The sequence below is a fragment of the Myodes glareolus genome, chromosome 17 (assembly GCF_982192425.1).
Source record: "Myodes glareolus chromosome 17, mMyoGla1.1, whole genome shotgun sequence".
Lineage (NCBI taxonomy): Eukaryota > Metazoa > Chordata > Mammalia > Rodentia > Cricetidae > Myodes > Myodes glareolus.
In genome coordinates this window covers 44,685,219-44,700,504 of record NC_142042.1, presented here as the reverse complement: position 1 = coordinate 44,700,504, position 15,286 = coordinate 44,685,219, and the positions used below count along the sequence as shown (strand labels likewise).

Here is a 15,286-nt window from a genome sequence, read left to right as displayed (position 1 = left end):
TGACCTCTATTTTTGTTTTCTAAGCCTTTGGTGTGTAGAGGCTTTCTTTCCTATCCCTACATTTTCTTTTCTTTTCCCTGTTTGCCATCGTGGTTAGGAGCTCTCCATCTTTACTCAGTTTTTTCTGATACCTCCACATAAGGACTGACCACCCAGGAGGTATAGCAAAGAAAAGACCCCACAACGGGTCCTTTCCTCCCAGAGACACTGTGAGCATATGGCTGCAACCTAACAAAACATTGAAGTCCCTCACTATAAGCAGCACACTGGGTCTGCAAACACTACTTTCCCTTTTCCTTCTGCCCTTTTCCCAGCAAGGACTCCTTCACACCCTGAGAGCAACTGATCATTTCTGCCGAGCACCATTCTCCGGAATTGTCTGAAGGCTCTCTAGCATTACAGGGAGTCCCGACTGCTCTTTGGAGTGTGGGCTGTTGAACTTCCTCTCCTAGTCTCTCTTCTCAACTAATCCCATTATGTGACAACCTGTTAAAGGGTCATCAGGGCGGTGGCCAGTCTCTTAATTCATGGAAAGGCTTTGATCATTGGACTGTGGTTGAATCCAGTTTCCCTTCTGGGATTGGAATGTTCTTCACAGGCTGCGGCTACTTCCACTAGCATGGCTACTTCCGCTTGCTTGATCCTGGAGCTGAGTGTGGGGGATGTAGTTGTTGCCACTCACTCCATGTCTTCTGGCCATTTTTCCTTTGCTGCCACTCTTAATGGGCGCCTCTTGAAGTCCATCATGAATGGTGTACCTTATTTGAAGAATGGGACGTTCCCTTTTCCACCAGACCTGCCCCTACACTTGCCCTCAAGTTGTCAAGAGTTCTGTGAGTCCCATGCAGTGGCTTTCGCTCTGGATCCTGCCCATGACTTTTGCCTCTACCTGACCTCCCACCCATAATATGCAGAGTCTAGAGCAGAAGCCACATTTTCTGGCTATTTTGTTGAGTTATTCTTGCACCACTTTGAACCTGAGGTGGCCTGGGCCTTGGCCTTATTCTCCCCAACTCTCTTGGCTCCAGTGAACCCTGGTGTGGAGATTACACCACCACAGGTCTTGTCACTTGACAGCTGCAGGGTGGGCAGGGGGGTGGGCGGGGCCCTGGCTGTGTTGGGCCCATCTTTGTCTTCTGAGGACCTAGCTGGTCCCCTTCCTTCTTCAGTCTCTTTCTTCTCTTTAAATTCCTCAAAGCCGAATCTCAAAAAATGTTTTCCCATCTGTTCAGTGCTTCGTTCAGTCGGAAGTTGTGTACAGTGCATCCTTCAGTGGTGAAGGCACTTCCTCCCCAGTTGGGCCCTCTAGTCCTAGGTGGAAACATCAACTCCAACTCCTCTGCTGGTTGACAGTTGGTAGGGGATTGGCTGGTGATAGTACAATCCCTGGGGAGAGATGGATTTACCACTTTGAGAGGCTAAGACTGAGTTGTGGAGAAGAACCTTGAAAGAAGGAACTAAAATGTTACAGAGAAAATAGCTGTTCAGTTTTATGGATGTTGAAGAAGCTGCCACTGACCCAGCAGGAGTAGGTCATAGAGGAGAGGAGGCCGGGCTGACCTCAGGGGGAGGAAGGCAGACTCCGTGGCAGAAGTTTTGCCTACTGCTCCAAAGTGAAGAAGAAGGAGGAGAAGGAAGTTGCTTGGAGTACTTTTAAAGTGATTGCTAGGTCCAGTATGGACATGCTGGATAATCATTTCCCTCAGGACAGATGATTTTCTGCCCTCCTCCTTTTTGAATTAAAGATAAAAAATTATGCAATGCTACTAAAAAATGCTATCCCTCAGGCCACTATAGCCTTTACAGATGCCAATAAAACTAATTTGGGGTTAATAATAAAGGGAGTCAATCATAAGGAAAGGGCCTATACTCAACCAAATCCTGGATCAGGACAACTAGATGAGTGATTGGTGGTTCTTAAGGTATTGGAAATGTCCCAATCAAAACCTATGCAACTTAACTTGACATGAGTTGAGCCATTGGGTTTGTCGACAGATTCTTTGACCAAGTATGGGATCACATAAAATCCCCTAGACCACTCTAAACTTGTTGCATAGTATCTAATTGAAGGGGTGGTGACTGCTCGAATATTTCTGCTTAAGTGTATCCTACAGCTAAGACCCTGACAACAGCAGGTGAACAAGGCAACACTCCAGGTGTTAATGGCTATGGAGCACACTAGACCAAAACCTCCGAAGGAGATGGTCCATGCTTGACTAACACAAATATAGGAGGGCCTTTAAAGCCCTTGTTTGCCTAAAAGTCTTGCTTCTGACTTTTTGGGACCTTCGGGGAACCAACTCTTTGAAGACTGGTATCTTCAAAGACGGGCATCAGCCTGTCCAGCAGACCAACCTAAGAAAGGCACAGCACAAAATACTGGGTGGCCCCTGAGGATATAAAAATCTATAATTCCCACTAGAGTGCCTAATAAAAATAAAATAAAAAGGGTGAGATGCGGCAGGACAATAACGCAAGCACAAGCAAGCACATGCAAAATCACAATGAGTAAGCAAAACTGGCTGAGACAACCTGTTAGCAGACCAAAAGCATGGTAACTGATAATGCATGCTACTAGCCAATCGCAGCACACAAGCAGTGGCTGCCAGTTTCAAACGGAGCAACCAGAAAAGTTCTTACAGCAGCCTAATTTTCCTAACCCCATAAAAACCCCAGATGTTTTTACAATAAAGAACTTCTACATCAGAATCTCTAAGAGTCTGTGTCATTGCCTCTGCATCTTCTCACCCCCTGACCTCTGGGAAACAGGGATTACACAACAGGCAGTGGCCGCAAGCCCATCAAAACTGCAGGCCCTTTTAGTCAACAGTACATTTGGAGAAGATTTCCGTGGGGAAAAGTTTATCTCTGGTGATAAACTGCATTTGTGAGTATAAATGTCCAGGTGTTCCAGCAACATTTACTACAGAATTCTCCTTTCTATACACAATTACTTTTCTTCATCTGATAACATTGTATCTATTTCTGGTGCATGTATAATATTTTACCGATGTATCTCCTATTGGTTAGTGGCAAGTTTTTTTATAGAGCTATTATTAAGAATTACTGGAACATATAATTTCTTTTGAGTAATATACATCTCCAGTTCTTTGAGTAATGCTGGCCTTGAAGCAAGAGTCAGAAAATCATCTTGTACTTTTCTTGTTCCATGAAAGATATAATAGAGAATTTCTATTTTCCTTAATTTGGACACTGGTGGAACCCACCAACAAAGACACAGGGCCTACTTTATGTTAGTGTGGTTTGATTTTTATTTTTATTTGAGAGGAGCTGTGCTTGATACTATTTAATAGAAAAAGTTATCAGATGCAAACTTATTATACCAAATATTAAATAAGTTTAAAGTATCTCACAGTTGTCATGATGTGTACAATGACAGCTGTGCTGCATGCCAAGGCAGCAAGGATTGTGACCATGCCGTATCTCCTCTGTGTGACAAGCATAAACTGTGATTATGAGATTCCTTTATGAAAATATTAGCTTGACTTACAGTATTTAGAAACAGAGCATCTTTACACAATAGGGAAGGAAGCTACTGTGTGTTGACCATCTGCTGTGTTTCATTTTCAAACCTGGGATGTGAGCCCAAATTTCATAACCGCATTTCTTACGAGGAAACTCTCCGAGACAGTAGGGATAGATGTGGACTTACTACTGTCCCTATGCTCATTAGCATTAACATTTATTCACAAATGCACACATGAGACTCTCTCACTCTTGTAGGTGAGCATCCTGTGGAGATTGATTTATGTAAAGGCTAAGTCATGTCTGATCATCCACTTGCACTCAGGGATATTTTGTCCTCAGTTAAGTGAAACACAATGAGGTCAAGGTCTCTGCAATTTCTAATTCATTCTGACTGTTGTTCGCGGAGCATATCTCTATGGGTGAGTGATGATCCGCTATGCTCTCAGTTTTCTTTGAGACTGAAAATTTTAATTAGTCCTCTGCGCTATAGTCATCTTCGGAAAATCTATGCACGTGTCTTCTGCCATCTACTTTAACACAAACTTACTATGCTCTCAACTTTCTAATCCTAATTATCTGACTAAGACAAAACTATATGGAATTAGACTTCATCTCTGCTACAAGACTAAGATATTCCTCTTCTTGCTTTATCTCTTTTACTGGGTATCATTCAGCATTCAGTATACAGACAGTCAAGAGAATAATATATATAAATAATTATGTCCACTTATCTTCCTGGGAAGCTTCTATAGTCACCAACAGGGAAATCAAAATATGGAAACCTTTGTAATATTTATAGAAGCATGTACTACGTACTGGAACCTATGCATATCACCTGTATACTATAAAATATTTCTGTATTATTTATATCTGGCATAGTCTAAATTCCATAAAAATAAATAATGTACTGTGTTGCTTAGAGAAAAGTGACAAGAGGAATTCTATATATGCCCAGTACAGGATAATAACCACCTGCTTTGTTTATGGTATAGAGTGAGGAATGGGAGGACAGAGAGAAGTAAGTCAGTTCAGATTCACCTATTGATTGGCTCATGTGTTTATGTAAATTAGTAAGACATCAATCTACAAGACAGTCTATCAGACCAGAGACATCTGGCCAGGAAGTGATATCATGTTGAGCCATAATTCCTCAGGGAAAATTCAGCTGTATAATGATGAACTTTCAACTGATTGGATGAGACCAGGATTGTAGAAAGTAATCTACTTAAAGTCAATTGATTATAGGTGTTATCCACCTCTAGAAAATGCCTTCACAGCAGACCAAGATTAGTGAATAATCAAATGACTGAGTACTATATCCTACCTAAGTTGACACATTAAACACCTGTTACAGCTTTTCCATTAACAGCTTGCTGTCCATAAAGTAACAAGTTGATATATGAGTTGTTTTTTACAGTATTGCTCATTGAACCAAGACTCGTGAACACTCCACAAACACTCTATTACTAAGTTACACATAAGTCCTACAAGCTACACTTTATTTCAAGTCAAAGTTTACTAAATTTCTCAGGCTTCTTTTTCTTTCACCCAGTAACACAATCAAGGCTTTACACTAATGATCCCCCTGCCTAAGTCTCCCAAGGAGATTAGATAACAAATTCAAACTTCCACTTTACATATAATCTTCCTATATAAAACTTAACATTTTCTGTATCTTATCTGTGAAAGGATAAAGGATATACAAAACAATATTTTACGTCAATAATTCATAAATGTATATAATATAACATAAAGGTCAATATTATAGTACTTTGGTGCTATAGGGAAATAGAACAAACAGTTAATTTACATAATGAATATATCATCTCTTCCTATAGAAAAAGAAAGTTATCTGTCAGTCTTAACAGATTTAATATTTGTAATTACAGTCTATTTTCAATATTAACTTTATCTTCATCCAACAACCCGGTTGCTTTGTTAGCTTTACACAAGAATAAAAAATTGCCTGAGATAACTGTTGGAAAATGTCTTCTCCAAGTGACTTAGTTGCTATAAACCTCTTGCTGGCAACTCAGCTGGTTTCTGCTCTTTTTAGGAAGTTAGCTCATCTAGTATTAAAGTCTTCTTTGCATCTTGACTAATTTGAGAATTTTCTTTGCAACATGGATCTGCTATGAGTGACTCTCAGCAGTGTTTATTGTTTATTGGGAGGGCAGGGCCTAGTATATTTGGTCTCTTTCAGGTAATTTTCAAGCTTGTTTTGTCTTATTTCCCTTCTGACACAAGAAGTTTCCCTACAAGGTTGGAATATTTCAATTGGAGGAAAACTGTTATCCACCACTAATGTGTCAGTATTGTATATATTGTATAATAAAGTAAACATGAGATATGTCTATTTTTAATCCATTTTCCCATTTCTCTCCATATTTCTATCTTTCAGCCTTCTTTGAAATAAACTATAGTTTCTAATAGCTTAAGTTCATCTTTCCACTATTTGTTTCTAGTATGCATTCTTGTACACTTAAGAATTATTAGACTATAAATATGTGGGAGATAATGTCACACACATTAATGCTTGTACTGTTCTGATCATCTTAAGTCTTATAGTTTTTCATTCCCAACATCTATGTCATGTTACCCTATCATCCATGCAAATTTCATATTTTTTTACCCTTATTCTCTCATTCTGTATTCTATCCTGGACATCATTGAATTTGAAAATATTTTCCTAATTGCATACATTTGATTTTCTAGTATCATGTCTGGTTTACATCCAATTGAACCATAGGTCAAAGTAGTGCTGTGGGAATCCCCAAACAACACAGCCCAAGACAATAGATTGCTTTCAACAAACTGATAGCAAGGTACCATTGCTGAAGACAACACACAAACAAAAAACTCATTGAACATTGATAAGTTGAGCTAGGGCCTACATAGAAACTTTGTCCCTGTTTTCGTATGTCTTTGTATGGAAAGGTACTCAGCACTCTACAAAAAGGGGAAGTATACACAACAACCCAAACAAACTCTTTGAAACAGAATGTTGTCAACCATATGATAAGACAATGGTGACATAAAACGCATGGGAGTAACAAACCAATGTCTGATTTAATAAGGTCCACTCCATGAGATTAGACCCATACCCTCCACTGCTTAAGTTAGGTGACCAAGAACCAGAAAATAAACAGCAGAGAGATCTAGGGTAAGTCCGAATTCTACCAGTCTTTAATAAAAAAAAACATGTTAAAATAATTTCTAATGATATTCTGATAACCCTAAGGATCATCACTTCATGAAACAAAAAGGTTTCCTCATGTGGGAGATGGAAGCAGATACAAAGAAACACAGCTAGACATTATATATACAGGGAGACCTTGGAGCACGCATCTCTAAATGGGATTTCCACCTAAAATCCTTCCACTCAAAACACATAGAACTCTCAGGAAGAGAAGGCAGAAAGAGTGTAAGAGTCAGGGATGTGGGGACAGAGAGGACTTGAATTAAGATTATATGAACTCACAGAGACTGAGGCAGCAAGGATGGATCTGCACCAGGTCCTTTATATATGTATTATGGCTTTCATTTTAGTGTTTTTTTGATAATCCTGGGTATGTGAATGAGTGGGTCTCTGATCTTTAGACGTTCTGTCAGGTTTCTTACCTTTTTTTTATTTGCCTTGTTCAATTTCAATACTATAGATTTTATTTTATCATATTTTATTTTGTTATGTTTCATTTTTATTGTTTAGAACCCAGTTCCATTCTAGGAAGACACAGAAATGGAGTGGATTCTGAAGGGAAGGAAGATGGACAAAAACCAAGAGTAGTAGAGGAAGGATAAACTGGAATTCACCATTTATTTATTTATTACTTTCAGTAAAAGGGGAAAGAGAGTAATACATATTTATATTCTTAAATAATTAATATTATTTTGAAATATGGGATAAAAAATTGTGATTTCAAATAGAAAAATAAAAATTTTAAAATACGGTTGCTGGTATTATTATCTTGTCTGTGTGAGAATGCCATTGGAGGCAAGAAAAGTACATTTACTCCCCTAGAGGCAAAGTTACAGGATGCTGTGAGCTGTTAAGTATCTGTCTGGGATCCAAGCTCAAGTCCTTCGGTAGAGCAGTACTTTTAATCACTGAGCTATTATTGCTTAAGCTGATAGAAGTATTTATAGACTCCAGATACTGATCTTCATCCCTTTTCATAAGACCAACAGTTCTCTCAATCTTTGGATTGTTCTTTTATATTATATTGTTTACATAATAAATGTTTAATTTGTATTAATATTTAAAATCAGAATTCTATATTAATGGCTTCTTTTTATTACATGTATTATTTTGAATTAAAGAAAATTTATCATGAATAAATATTTAATTATTTTCCCCAATGCGCTCATACTATCTTACAATTGGGTAGATTTTTATGTATTTACATTATTCTTTTTGTGTAAAAGGAACTCTGTAATCCAAATTGTGTTTCTATCTATATCAAAAATATGAGAAAATGGAAATATATAGCTGAGACTAAATTTTATAAACTGAGAATATGGTGCTTCTATTTAAATTTCTTTTAATTTTCTGATAAATGCTGTTTAGAGTCCATTCGTTAGTGTTAGTGAATAAAATTTTAAATTTAAAGAGACTCAGTTTGAAAATTTTTCAAAAAATTTTCTGGTTTAAAAATATTTTCAAGTAGCACCTTTTACACAAGGAGAACATATTTCACTTATCCTTAATTATAAATATTATCTTAGCAAATTACTGTAAAATAGTAATTCTGATATGTACAGTTATAGGAGACAAAATGCAATTCATAATAATATTTTGACACAAAGTAGAATGCAGTGCTATCATACTTTGTTTAAAAACAGCAACAGAATTTCATGTGTAAGGATTACACTAATTTTAAGGTCTAAGGCATAGCTGTGTGTACCTGAGAAGACCCTTTAAACACCCACTTTTTATTCTATAGCCACACACTTTATAGATTTATGCTGTGTGTATGATTAAGGCACATGAGAATGAGAGGCGAGAGACTTCTAGTAAACATAATTACTGTGCTTGACAAGCCTTGGCGAGCTCAACAGAGTCACAGGGCTGTAACCTCAGGTAATAATTCTGACATCACAAAGTCTCCTATGAAACAGTGAGAGAGTTAGTGAAGGCTTCTATCCAGAAATTACAGGAAGTAATTGAAGGCTACACTGAACTCTTGACTGGAGTGATAACAGCCTTGGCTGGTGATTTTTGTTATGCTTCAATCACTTACATTTCAATTATACTCTCTGTCTAATACCAAGTCTCCTCATTCTGTTAAACACACTCAGTAGCTGTCCTTTCCCTATTAACAATGTATTAGGAAAAAAGCAAATCGCTCTCTCCCAGGTCAGAGTCGCTAAGAGGACTGGGGGGGGGGGTAAAGTGATGCTTATGTTTATGAGAGTTTTAAATTGGCTACTCTCATACATGCTGAGTAGCTATTACTGTTCATGTCAATGTCATTTGGGAAAATTTTTCAAGTGAAAAGGTTAGATGTGTTTGGAGTTGGCACATTTGTGTCCAATGTGTGTTTTTCTGCAGAGCAGATTTAAATAACCCTAGAGATACTGCAAGGATGATATTGAAAATACCAAAAAACAAAGCTCAAAATCACCTTTATCATATTACTGATTTCTTGGTGTATTGTATTTCTTGCATTAATTTTTCAAGTGTAAGATGATGCATGATTAATGCTGCTGTGATACAAATCTCAAATTATATAAGCACATGCTTTGCCTACTATCTGTTAGAAAACGCTCTCTAGAAGGCTGAATCTGTATGCCTTGAAGAATTTCGGTACAAAGGAACTGGTGTAAACTAAATTGACCACCACAGATGCTAAGGATCTTGGGATAGGCCTATTTCACTATAATCTGAACATTACAAATTATAAAGCTTGGAAATCATTGTGCTAAATAATCAGCATAGATAGATAGATACCATATCTCATAATTATTTAGGTTTTGAAAATGCCATTTCATGTGTTTAACCATTTTGTATATTTCAAAAGTAACTGAAATATAAAAAAGTAACCTTAAAATTAATTATTATGAAATTATTCTTGCTTATTAAATATCAAGGCTTAGCATCTTTTTAATCTGCTACCTTATAGTATGCTTAATACATAATCATAGATAGCAAGTAAAGACAGCAGCATCCTAGCACCTATATCAGTCATGAAATTGACTACATAGAAACTAAATTTTAAACTTATTAAAATACTTCTTATTTAATGTTACAGAAATGTGCCGTTTGCTCATTAAAATATATTTTACCCTAAAATCACCCACAGAGATTTTATAAATATCTTAACATTATACAATTGATAATCTATAAATTATATGTATTACTACAATTGAGCTTATATAATTATTGTTAAATATTCATTTTAACATTTCAAATTTTAAATGTCAGTAGCTTGGAAACTTGTTATAAATATATTTTTGCTTGTTTGTTCAATAGCTTTTTTTGTTTATTCAGTAGCTTTTCTGCATCTGTAAATAAATTGCTTGCATGTAAGTCTGAACAACATGGATGTCTGATGCCACAGAGGTCAGAAGAAGCCTTAGATCCCTTGATACAAGTTAGAGACATGTGCTGAAATAGGAATTAAACTTAGCTCCTCTGCAGAGTAGCTACTGCGCTTAGCTGTTTCTGACATCTATCCAGCCACAGCACAATTTAATTAAGTTGAGTCGCAAGTCCATAGTTATTAAATATTTGATTAAAATATATGTCATCCAGTTACATTTCAACTCTGCTAAATATAGAATTGCATACTGAACTGAGTAACAGTGGAAAACACATTTATTCCAGCACTATGGTGCATTACGCAAGCAGCTCTCTGTAAGTTCAAGACCAACCTGGTCTACAAAGTGAGTTCTTGGACAGCCTGGGCTACACAGAGAAATCCTAGCCTGAAAAATAAAAAATAAATAAATGTACAAACAATAAATGAATAGATATATAAATAGGTCATGTCTTTATAATCCTTAGTATATAAATTTACTTTATGTAATTGATCTAAAAAAGTTGTGCATTATATTTTTAACTCTTAATTTCTTTTAAAAAATTATTTCTACATTTCTTGGACACCAAGTGTGGGAGGCAGTTATAGAGGTTAGAAGGGGACATAAGATCACCTGGGTTATGATTAGGGTAGTTTTAAGCTGCTCAATGTGGTACTAAGAATCATACTAGGTTCCTCTGATAGAGCAACTGATTCTCTTGACTGAATCATCATCTCTCTAGCCCCAAGTCTCTAAACAAAATTAGAACTAATATCAATTAATTAATATCTATTTTTAATATATTATAATTATTTTAACTTATCTATAATATAAACCACAAGATAATTGCTAATATTACTATATTACTAGCACAATGCTGCCTAGGGTATTTACATTACATATTTTCTTCCTTTAAAATCATGATCTTTCTTATATTTAATCGTGATTGCTACTAAGGAGACAAAACTCTGAGAGAGGTATGAATCTAGAGATATTTATCTTCTAGACCTTGTATGTGTGTGTGTGTGTATGCGTGTGTGTGTGTGTGTGTGTGTGTGTGTAGGCATGCATATGTGGAAATCAGAAAACAACAATATACCTAAAGCTGCAATTTTTATTAAGAATTTTTAATGCAATCTTTTGTTTCATTTTACATCTCTATTCTCATTCCCACTCCATCCTCTACTCCCACTTCCCTCCTTCTTCCCATCCCCTGTCCAATCCTCAGAATGTATAAGGCATCCCATGGAGAGTCCACAAAGTCTGACACTTCACTTCTAGGCAAGACCAAGGCCCTCCCCACCTATATCTAGGCTGAGCAAGGTGTCCCTCAAAAAAGAATGTGCTTTTTGATGTCAGTTCAAGCACTGGGGATAAATCTTGATCCCACTACCAGTGGTCCCACAGACTCCAAACCTCACAACTGTCCCCCACATTCAGTCAGCTTAGGTTTGCCTGCTATCAGTTCAGAGTCAGTGAGCTCTTACTATCTCAGACCAGCTGTTTCTGTATCACCATCATGGTCTTGATCCATTTGCTCATATTATCACTCCTCCCTCTCTTAAGCTGGTCTTAGATAGCTCTGTACAGGGGTTTGCTATAGATATTAATATCTGCTACTGTCAGCTGCTGATTGAAGGTTCTATGATAACAATTAAGGTAGTCATCATTTTGATTACAGAGGAAAGACAATTTATGTGTCATGTACACTGTTGGTTAGAGACCAGCTTTAACAAAAATACTGCTTACAAGGATAGAGGTATGGGTAATACAAAAGTTAGTAAAGGGTATGAAGACACAAGTAAAAATAATAAAAAAAACATAGGATAGCACTGAGGAGTTCCAGTGAATACTGAAACCCACCTGTATTTAATTTTCTATACACTTTTATATCCCAATGCAACAGGAGGAATGATACAAAGGACTACTATCAGTAGTAACAGTAACATGGATTAAAACATTGAGACACCAACTCATTAGCAGTCTGTTGTTTAAGCAGTGAACCCACCCTACACCAAGTATCCCAAAGGCAGCCACTTTCAAGGTCAAGCTTTCTATTTCAAAAGAAGGAGCAAGAGTATGCTTGAATAAACTGACCATTGGTCAGAGTGGAGTGGTTGTACCTATATGAGCTATCTTAATGTCAAAAAGACCAAGTAACCACATCCTACGTGAGAATGTATAGCCACACTTGTTGTCAACAACTTTCAGCAAGATAAAACTTTCTGACTTCCAGACAAGATGGAAATAGGTTCACATTTTTAGACCTCCACAGCTGGAGTCATCTTTGAGGATTCCTGGTAGTTTCCCTAGTGATAAAGCTCCAATTTTAAAAGTCATCATTGATTTTAAAAGGGATAAGCCAGGTAGGAGTTAAACAAGCCAGACTAAACATAATAAGTAAAATAAAATTTCAAAATTATATAGAGTATTTAAATAAAACCCAGAAATTCTGATTTTGAAAAGCTTGATACATATTATTAATGTAATAAATCAAATGGACAAAATAACATCTTGGCTAAAAAGTAGTGGTAATGTAGCATTACATTTAGATACAATAAGGAAAACAGGTAATAATTATGATCGTGATATTAAAGAACTCTGAGGAACAAGAAACCAATCTTAAGAATTTTTGGATGACAGATGACAGAAAGACTCATGCTAAAGCAGTAAGGAAAGTATTTAGTGATACAACTGTTAAAGTTTTACAAATCTATGGAAAGATATGAACTTTTCCCAACAGATATAACCAGAAAATAAATTGTACATATCAAAGAAAAGAAAAATAGAGAAATCATTTACTGAAAATTCCATCAGAGCAATAAAAGATTTCTCAGTAAAAACTCCAGAGGGCATAAAAACATGCCATGTATTTCAGGACTTGGTAGAATAACTTTTATTTTGTTCCTGCTTTATTCAGTGTAACAGGACTTAGAATCAATCTAGTTGTCCATCAACAGATGATGGAAGTTTGTTGTATATTTAAAATGGATTTTTTTCAGTGCTAAAGAATAATGCAAGCACAGCATATTTTGTACACTTGGATAGACTTAGGATATATGATGATAGGTGAGGTTACACAATCTCAGAAAATAACAATATGATCTCTTCATATGTAGAACTTAGTCAACAATATATATTAGCAAATGTATGCAAGCTACAATAAAATACAAAACAGAGAATTGTCTAGTGTTAGGTAGTAACGACTGAATGCAGTTAATGCACACAAGGTATGAAGGAAGATCTACATCTGATTGTTTTCCTATCTCTAAATTTGTCATAAATTTTTTTTTGTGGAGTTGGTGGAGAATAAGTAAACAAAAAATAGATATTATAATTAAGGTACAAAATCCAATATGAAGCTCCAGAACTTCAGAATAGTTTTTCATATAGAAATTCATTGTGTTATGCAGAAGAATTTGGGGAATGGTTAATTTTTATGTGTGATATCTTTTTTATTTGAAAGATTGTAATATGAAATTCATAGAATATCAAATAACTTTTATTAAGTTTCCTATATTCATCAACTTTATTTTTTGATATGAGATAAAATGAAGACATTGAAATATGCAAATAAAGAAAAGCAAATTTCCAACAAAGACAGAGTACAACATACAACCTCCGGTATCCTCCATTAAAATTTAGAAGAGAGCCATATAAAATCATAAGTGCTTAGAATAAAACTACATGCCATTGATTAAAAAAATCTTTTAACTCACTATCAACAGTCTTTCATAATAAATAACTGAGGCATAAAAGAGTACTCAAACCATGAAAAAATTAAGAGTAAATTAACAAGAATAAAGGTATACCTTTAAATAATAACATTAGATAAGATATTTTTAATTAATTAGTGAATTAAAACATTCAGGATGACTGATTTAATTCAAAAGAAAGATACAACCATTGGCAATGTATAGGAAACTCAACTGGCAAAGATAAGTACTACAACTTGTATGATGCGAAACCACATTCTTAATGTGAGGCCTGTAAAAGAAAAGAGGAGTAAATATACTACCTAGGAAACAGACATTAAGACAAGGTAAGAAAGGATAATACAAACATCCTTGTATGTAAAGAATCATAAAATATATAATAATCATAATATATATGTTTTGAATAGAGATCCACCAGATCTTTCAAATTTATAGATTTTATTACAATTTCATTAACTCTATTCTCCATTGTATTTGCAGTTATTTCCTTGATGACAATTTTATTTATATTCCAAGTATTAGGGAACTCATTTTAATTGGTTGTTTACTCCAATGTGATTTATAGCTATAATCTTATGTGGAATGACTTCCACTTAAACGTAGGAAAATAAATGTTTGAATATTTATAAAGAAAACAATAATACTGAAAGTAAAAAAAAAACAGATGAGTACATAAGTATAGTGGATGACTTCAACATTTCACGCTTTGTGAAAACACATTAAACATATATCTATAACTTATAATCTAACCGAACATCACAGAATACACAACTTTTCTACAGCTTATTGATCTGATTCCAAATTAAATTATTCTAAGTTATACATTAAAGCATAATGAATATGGAAAATGAAATAATTTGTTCAACTTACTAGATATTAAAAGTTGAATAAAAGTAGAAATCAATCACAAGAAAATCTAGAGAAAGAATGCAAACACATGAAAACTTAATAATATTTTTTTGGATGAGAAAAAAGCAATAAAAATTATGTTCCCATTTTAGCATTTTAATAGATGTAGGAAAATCTTAAAAATAGCATTAGTCCTTGATGAACTTCCAAAGAAAATAGTAGCAAGAGTGTTATTCAGTAATATAATAAATGTTGCATATGACAAAGCTAAAACCAACATTGCTAAATAAGAAAAATAAGCATTTTCTCTAAACCCTAGAATTAATTGAAGATAATGACTCATCAATTGTTCCATAATTTACTTAGAATTTTAGTAACGAAAAGAAAAAATAAAACTTATATAAGACCAAAAGAAGGGAATCTTTTTCTTTAAATACACTAGAAGAAAGTTGTTAAGCTCTCTCAAATTTTTGGCAGTATAGCAGGATATGAACCCCACATATAAAATCCTTTAAGCTTTGGCAATGAGATGACTGTGTGTTATTTGTAGAGTATGATACCTTGCAATGGATCTCAAAAATCACATGGTAGTAGAAGAGCACCGACTCTCTAAAATTCCCCTTTCTCCACCTACAGACAGAAAATAGCACCCAGTACTCCATATTCTCCCACAGCAGAGATAAGTGAGTGAAGTGGTTTTATTAATAAATGAT

At 35.2% G+C, this 15,286-nt stretch overlaps 1 pseudogene; it reads left to right on the top strand.

The window, feature by feature from the left end:
• The first annotated feature begins 745 nt into the window (after positions 1-745).
• LOC148119374 (SH2B adapter protein 1 pseudogene) lies at positions 746-1,657 on the top strand (annotated as a pseudogene).
• Positions 1,658-15,286: the final 13,629 nt, after the last annotated feature.